Raw genomic sequence first — 6,837 nt, forward strand, 5'->3', positions numbered from 1 at the left:
CGCCAAAAAAACCGATGTGTGTATGTTATAATATGCTAATCCTCTCCCTCTTCCCCTGGCCTTAACTGCCTCATTTTCAGAATGGAATTGACTTTCTCCCAGAGTCTTTGAGGAATGTTTTCCGTTTCTCTGGTAAGATCCTTTGCACACATTAAACCATTTCTATTCATCAGAAACTCACCAGCTTGAAACTTACGCTTCATTTATCTCTTCTTTGAAGTCTCCGCAGAGCTCATGAAACTAGGCCTGGCTGGCTGAGTTTCCTTGTGCCTGGGTTCTTATTAAAGTAGTGTTATGAGTTAGGAATGGGACTCTGGGCTCTTAGTTCATTTATCTCATCCTGCTATATCTTCTTCCTGAGTCATCAATATCTGTCTAGTGGACTGGCAAAACTCAGCCTTTGCTGTTGTCAGCACAGTTTGGAGACATCTTGCTGTGGAAAAACAACTTTTGTTCAATTGTTTCTCATCTATCATTAGCTAATAAGTGTCCGGTGTCTGATTCAGTGGCTTCTCGTTATGTCCCAGGTGGCCTAAAGGAAGGAGCATTGACGTAGGAGCAATGGCTTCCCTTCCTGGCTTTGCGCTGTCTGCTGATGGACCACAACATGCTCTGTAGTGTCTTTGGGGACCTACAGATGAACAGCACAAATGAGAACTGGGTTCTTCTGCAGAGGATCTGTATCGGTGTACGTGAATTTACAGCGGTTCCACTGCATTGGCTTGGGACCCTACCATTGCTGCTGGCTCATAATGCTCTTTTTATTTAGCTTTTTTTTTCCTCTTTGGAAAGAGCGTGTCTAACAGGAGGAAAGTTTTGAAAAACGGCAGATATTATTAGTCCTTCTCTTCAACCAGTTATGAAACGTGCAGGTTTCCTAGTTAGTATCTAGTATCAACAGTTTGAAAATATTGGGAGGGAGAAGGAAACTGGGAATAACTGTAACTTACTGTTACTAGTAATATGGCCCCTGCCTTTTCCTCATATGATTTTCGTGGTATGTTAGCTGAAGATGTCAACTCCCACAGGTAGACAAAGACTGTTACCTGCTATTGCTCTGTGCCCAATATAATGCTGTACCCAGTTATTTGAAAGCCTGCTCAAATAAACCCTTTCCCATGAGTCCTGAAAGCTTCCAGAACTGGACTTGCAGCCTAGAGGGGTAATAAGGTTGAGACAAGGGTTTGGTGTCATCTCCGAGCGTATCAGACCTAGGAACTGTCTGAGAAGGATCGCTTTTCCCCAGCTGCAAGGCTGGACATACAAGCCTTAAACGCAGTAGCAGAGTTTTATACACAAATCAATACACGTGCATGGTGGGGGTGGTGAGGAAGCCAGCAAAGGGACTGAGGAAACAGTGCATCAAGCTGCATGGCCAACAGCAAAAACTTCCTTTGCGTCCAAGTCTAACGCTCAATAGCGTTTGATTACTCAACACCTGCCTGCACTTCCGAGGCTGGAAGCAGAAAAAAATAATCTCTCCTGATATGCAAATCCAGCAAATCTGGATGCAGTTGAGTAGAGATGGAAATAAATCTGGAAATCCAAGTCACAGATTTCAAATCATTTCTTTCTGGAGATTTGACTGATTTCCCTTCTCTCCAGCTCACTCAGAAAAGGCCGTGTGATAGAGAATGATGATTTCTGCTTCTTTCCCCTCCATTGCTTTGAAAAAATGATGTGTGTTTTCTGTGGACCATTCTATACTAGGGCAGTCAAGCATTTTCCAATAAATCTGCCAGACTTTTAGCACAAAATATTTTGAAACCAACACTGTTTTAAATTATTGTACCATTTTCGTCAGGAAAGCTCCCCAGATGCAGAGAGCTATATACGGTTCAAAGTAGAGACACCTTCCACAAAATCTATTGGGTCGCTTTGCCTCGGATTGAGCTCACGTCTCACTGAACGTGAGTTCCTGAGGTGTAGGTGTTAATTCCTTGCCTTTATCTTTTAAGGAGTCTTACTTTCTAATAAAGAATAAAGCTTTTTTTTGAGGGGGGGGAGGAAACTGCAGCAGTGCTGAAAAGCAAGAACTCTGTTTCGTACTAATGCAGTGCACTGAAGAGAATCTTCCCTGGTTTGCTGCTTCGGTCTATGGAGAAGACTCTCACTTTGGAGAAGGTGTGAAAACAGTGCTAGAAAAGAAAATCTTACTGATTTGAATTGACCACTGAGGGTTTTAAAGTTAGGCAAGAAGGTATTACCCTGCACAATGGAGATTTTCGCCTAGTTTAGAAAATCAGCATTGCACTGTTTTTCCTTTTTATTAGGCTGTGCTCAATAGAAATACCCAAGTTGTTTGAGAGGAGCTGGAACAATGGTGTGGCTGAACTTAAGAGGACTAAAAGATTTTGGGAGGCAGTGGCAGAATGCTTACCATCATTACAGATCAATAAGGATCTTGTCATCACCTGCTGTGGAAGTGGGATTGTTACCTGTTGAACTACCATCCCTTTTTATAGGTGGGTGGCCTTTTTTTTTTTTTAATGTGATACTCTTTATTTAATCAACCAAGTTCAGCCCAGTCCTAACTTGTCTTATATCAAAGGAAAAAAGCCACCAAAATGTGTAACACTAGATAGAAAGCAGAAACAACAGGTACTATGAATTTCTCCGTCTCGCAATTCCATCCAAAACATTCCCCGGCTTTCCTAGTCTCTTAACCACTGCACCCAGCTAGTGCTGGCATTTCTCGTTCCAGCTGGATTGATGAGTTCCTGGGCCAGCCAAGGACGTCCTACGATTCAGGGGAGCAAGGCAGGTGCATCTTCCCTAATAAGTCAGGCCAGATGGAGTGGGTGTCAGGCCAAAGCTTCACACGAAGTAAAAATGCACCTTTTATGCCAAGCAGCATTGGTGCCAAATACATGGAAGGCGGGGGAAGAAAAGAGCATGCAACTGCAAATTGAACGAGGAACCGTTAGCAGCTTCGTCGCCCCTCTTGCACGGGCGATGGTGTGCGGTGACAAATGCCTCCAGCAAAAGCTGCCCGGGGCAGATGGTGTAAGGAGAGGTGCTTTCTTTGCCGTGATCTGCAGTTCCTGGCCCAAAATGACACTACTGCCTGGAATGTAGTGGGGCCGGGCGAATGATACCCAAGACTACCCGGGATTGAGGCTGGTGCCAGGCGTAGAGCTGCGGCTGTTTGATTCCTGGGGCCAGCAGCTGCCTGGCTGATCGCTCCTGAGCGGAGGACGTGCCGCCGTGCAGGAGCTCAAGGCGAAGTACAACATGATAAAATCAACAGAAAAACAAGCGTGGAGGACGCTGCTGCCGAAGGCAGGTCTTTTAATACTACAGAGTTAAAAGGCTGTGACTTACACTGTACAGGCAGGGCACAGGGAAAAACCCACCCTCTGGGGGAGCAGCAGGATGTCTGTTATCCCAAGGAGGCGGCAAGACAGAATCCTTCTCCCACAAATCCCAGCAAACAGCAAATTCATCTCAAACTTAGCTTTCGGAAAAACCGCAGGTACTGGCATAATTAGCCTACGTGCTACTGAGTAGGCGTAAAAATGTGACGGAAACATTTTTGGAAATGTCAACATTTTGCTTTGACTGTTCATAACAGCATCTTGGTGGGGTTTTTTTCGTTTTTTTTTAAACTGAACTCAATTTAAGGCAATAAAGGTTTTAGGGGGAAAAAAATCCATGTATCTCAGTGGGTCTGCAGTTTTTGTTTGCTTTTTACTTATTTAGTTGTTTTTCATTTCACAGAATCACAGAATCACAGAATCGTTTAGGTTGGAAGGGACCTCTGGAGATCATCTAGTCCAACCTCCCTGCTCAAGCAGGGTCACCTAGAGCATATTGCCCAGGAGATTTCAGCTCTCTTAGTTTAAATGAATATATCCTTGCAGAGCTGACACGTACCGGTAGACTTTATTGAAGTTATACCGCAAGGAAGGACTTGGAGAGGGAGGAGAAAACGGCTCACGGTCCTGGCACAAACGTTGCTAACCAGAAAAGGATGTTGCAGGGATGAGAATGTGTCCCATCTGTAAAACGAGATGTGATAATTGGCTTTGCAGGTATCATTTGTAGATAGACACAGGTTTCCAAACAGCTGGAGTCGCAGAAGAGCTCGCCGTGCGTGTACTGAGCGGGCTGGTCCTGCCTGCTCCCCGAGCCGTGCTGCTGATGGGAGCGCTCCCTCACCACTTCCCCTCTCCACGGTTAGGATGTGCATCGTTTCATTACTTCTCAAGCAGTAGCGGTGCGTAATTAGAGTTGGTTAAGCACATGAAATAGTCGGCGGGTGGGGGGCGGTTGTGTTACTTATTTGAAATCAGAACATCGTCTTTGTGTTCAGTAGTGAAAATGTGGCTATTTTGTAGTGGTTCAATTCACTTTTTCAAATATTTATATTAACCTATGTTACAATGACATAGTTAGGGAGTGCTCACGTGTTCTCTCTCAGCCAAGATAAACATTTATTGCTTGATTTTGGAGGATCAAGTCATAGCAATATATAGATTTTTGACTTGTTTCTCCTCTTCAAAGTAAAAATATCTTGGAAATTTTTTAAGCTTTTTTGAGATAAGGAAACCCATTTTCACAATCAGCAATAATTTCATCTGACTCCTATGACAGCAGTAGTCCTTAATATGAAGGCAGAATGCTAGTGTTCATTAACAAGACTTCAGACCTTTGTCTCTCCGGTAGATAAATGAGGTATATATTTTGGAAAGAGTTAATATACTGACTTGACTTCGCTTTTTTTTTTTTTCCTTTTTCAGCCTCCGTTAAGGAGAGCATCCAGCTGAGCATCTTATAATTAGCCACAAAGGGCCACATGTACAATTTTATTTCAGAGGGACACTTTTATGCTGGAAAAATATATTGATAAAAAAAAAAACAAACAAAAAAGGCCTTTTGCTTCAAAAAGAAGTCTCTAAGTGCTACATTTGTGTGTTTCCTGTTGCATGCAGACTTCCCTTCTGCAATTCTGCCCATTTGGGGACCATTCAGCAAAAGAGAAAAAAATTGATTCAGACCAAAGTGCCTTGAATAATTTATTGTCTACAGAAAGGCAAAGAAAGAAGGAAATGATTTGTTTCAGCACCCGGTCTGGATCTGATAATCAAACTCGACTCTGCCTGTTCCCAACCTGATGCTCTTCTCTCTGTTGCATTTATGCAAGAGCTCAGCAACTGAACTCTGCCTCGCAAATTATGCAGATCAAAAGAGCACAACAAATATGGAAGAAGTAAGGAGTGGCAGGAGATTACAAGAGCTGGGCTATATGGGGTACCAAGGAGGAAGAGACTTTGCTTATAGGTAGAGCCACTGTCGGAGAGAGCCAGCAAGTGTGACACCAGCTAATTGAAAGTATGTATCATCTTCTAAATGTATTTTAATTGATATGTAACTTGTGATAGCCAGTGCTACGCAAATGTGTCGGAAGAGGGAGGGAAATATGCCAAACGATCCTTGCAAGGTTATTGTATTAATAAGCTTTCACATTTATTGCCACTGTTATTTAGAGTTAATTACATGGGCGCCTAAATGTATCTCTTTTACATCTCAATTAATGTCCTTTACAATCAATTCATATTTAATTAACCTAACAGGCTGATGAAATGTAAAGAGAATGCTCATTTTGCGCAAAGTGCTCCCAATCCTTTCTCTGTTGCACAGCGATTGGAAAGTAAAACTGATAGGACAAAACCTGATGGTTTTGTTATTTGCCGTCTCCTCCTGTTAGTCAGGATGGTCCTGGAAGCCAGCAATTGCAGTCCTACCAGACTGTGTGCAAGGTCAAATGTGATACAGGGACTAAGACTCCAGCAGAGCAAGCCAGTACTATAGAAACACATGCAGACAAATATAAAGACATACATAATACATACACATATATATGTGTTTATATACATGTGTGTACGTATATAAACACAGATATGTGCCTATCCTGAGTATGGGTAAGGGCCTTCCAGACTATGGCCTAAATACAGAAACACATCTTGCCTAAGGAGCTTTCATACAGTTGGTCTTCTCTGCCAACCATTCAAGCAGTCAACACTCGCTCAGAATCGCCAGTGACAGCACCGGTGGTCTGGCTAGCGTGGCCCAGCGTGTTCCAAATTACATGCAAATCCTGTTTTAAATCTGTTTGTTCTCCTTCACTTCAAGCTCTGTGATGCTGAAGGTCTCTTCCTTCTCTTGACCCTCAAGGAAGGCTCTTCCTAGGTCTGTGGTGCTGCTGATCACGTTGCATCTTCACAGGAGAAAGTCCCTCATTCAGGAAAATCCCAGACACACAGGAGGAGGTTCTTCCTGCCCCTCTCTGTGCTTACTAGGCCCCGGTTACTTGCAATTAGTACAAGAATCATCCATGTTTTGAACTTCCTTGCTTGGATTAGCTACTGGCTGGAGTACTTAGCTCATGTACATACAGGATCTCTCCAAGGACTTGTCGTCTAATATTTATTCTGATAACTGTAACATACAGATAAGAGGAGCGCACCACACTGGAAATGCAGAATAAATTTGCATTTTCAAAACTGCAGAAAGCTGCATTCAGATAGCGTTCATATTCTGAGGAAAAGTAACCTATAAAAGGAAGGAAATCCATAGTAAAGACTGGCTGGAGTCTTTATTAACCCACTGAACTTGCCTGTGTTTTAGCTGATCTCAGGAACTGAGGCTTTGAATTTAAATTCTGGGGACTAGAGGCTCCATTCGGTGTCAGACCTACCCTTAGCCAACAGAAGCCTCGACTCAACTGGTGGCAGCATGAGGTATACAGTATAGAGCAAATCATTACAGAAAAAAATAATTCCTTTGATTTTGCCCTTGATAATTCTGCCCTCTTTTCTGCTTGCTGATGGTCTG

Source organism: Struthio camelus, chromosome 23 (genome assembly GCF_040807025.1).
Source record: "Struthio camelus isolate bStrCam1 chromosome 23, bStrCam1.hap1, whole genome shotgun sequence".
NCBI lineage: Eukaryota > Metazoa > Chordata > Aves > Struthioniformes > Struthionidae > Struthio > Struthio camelus.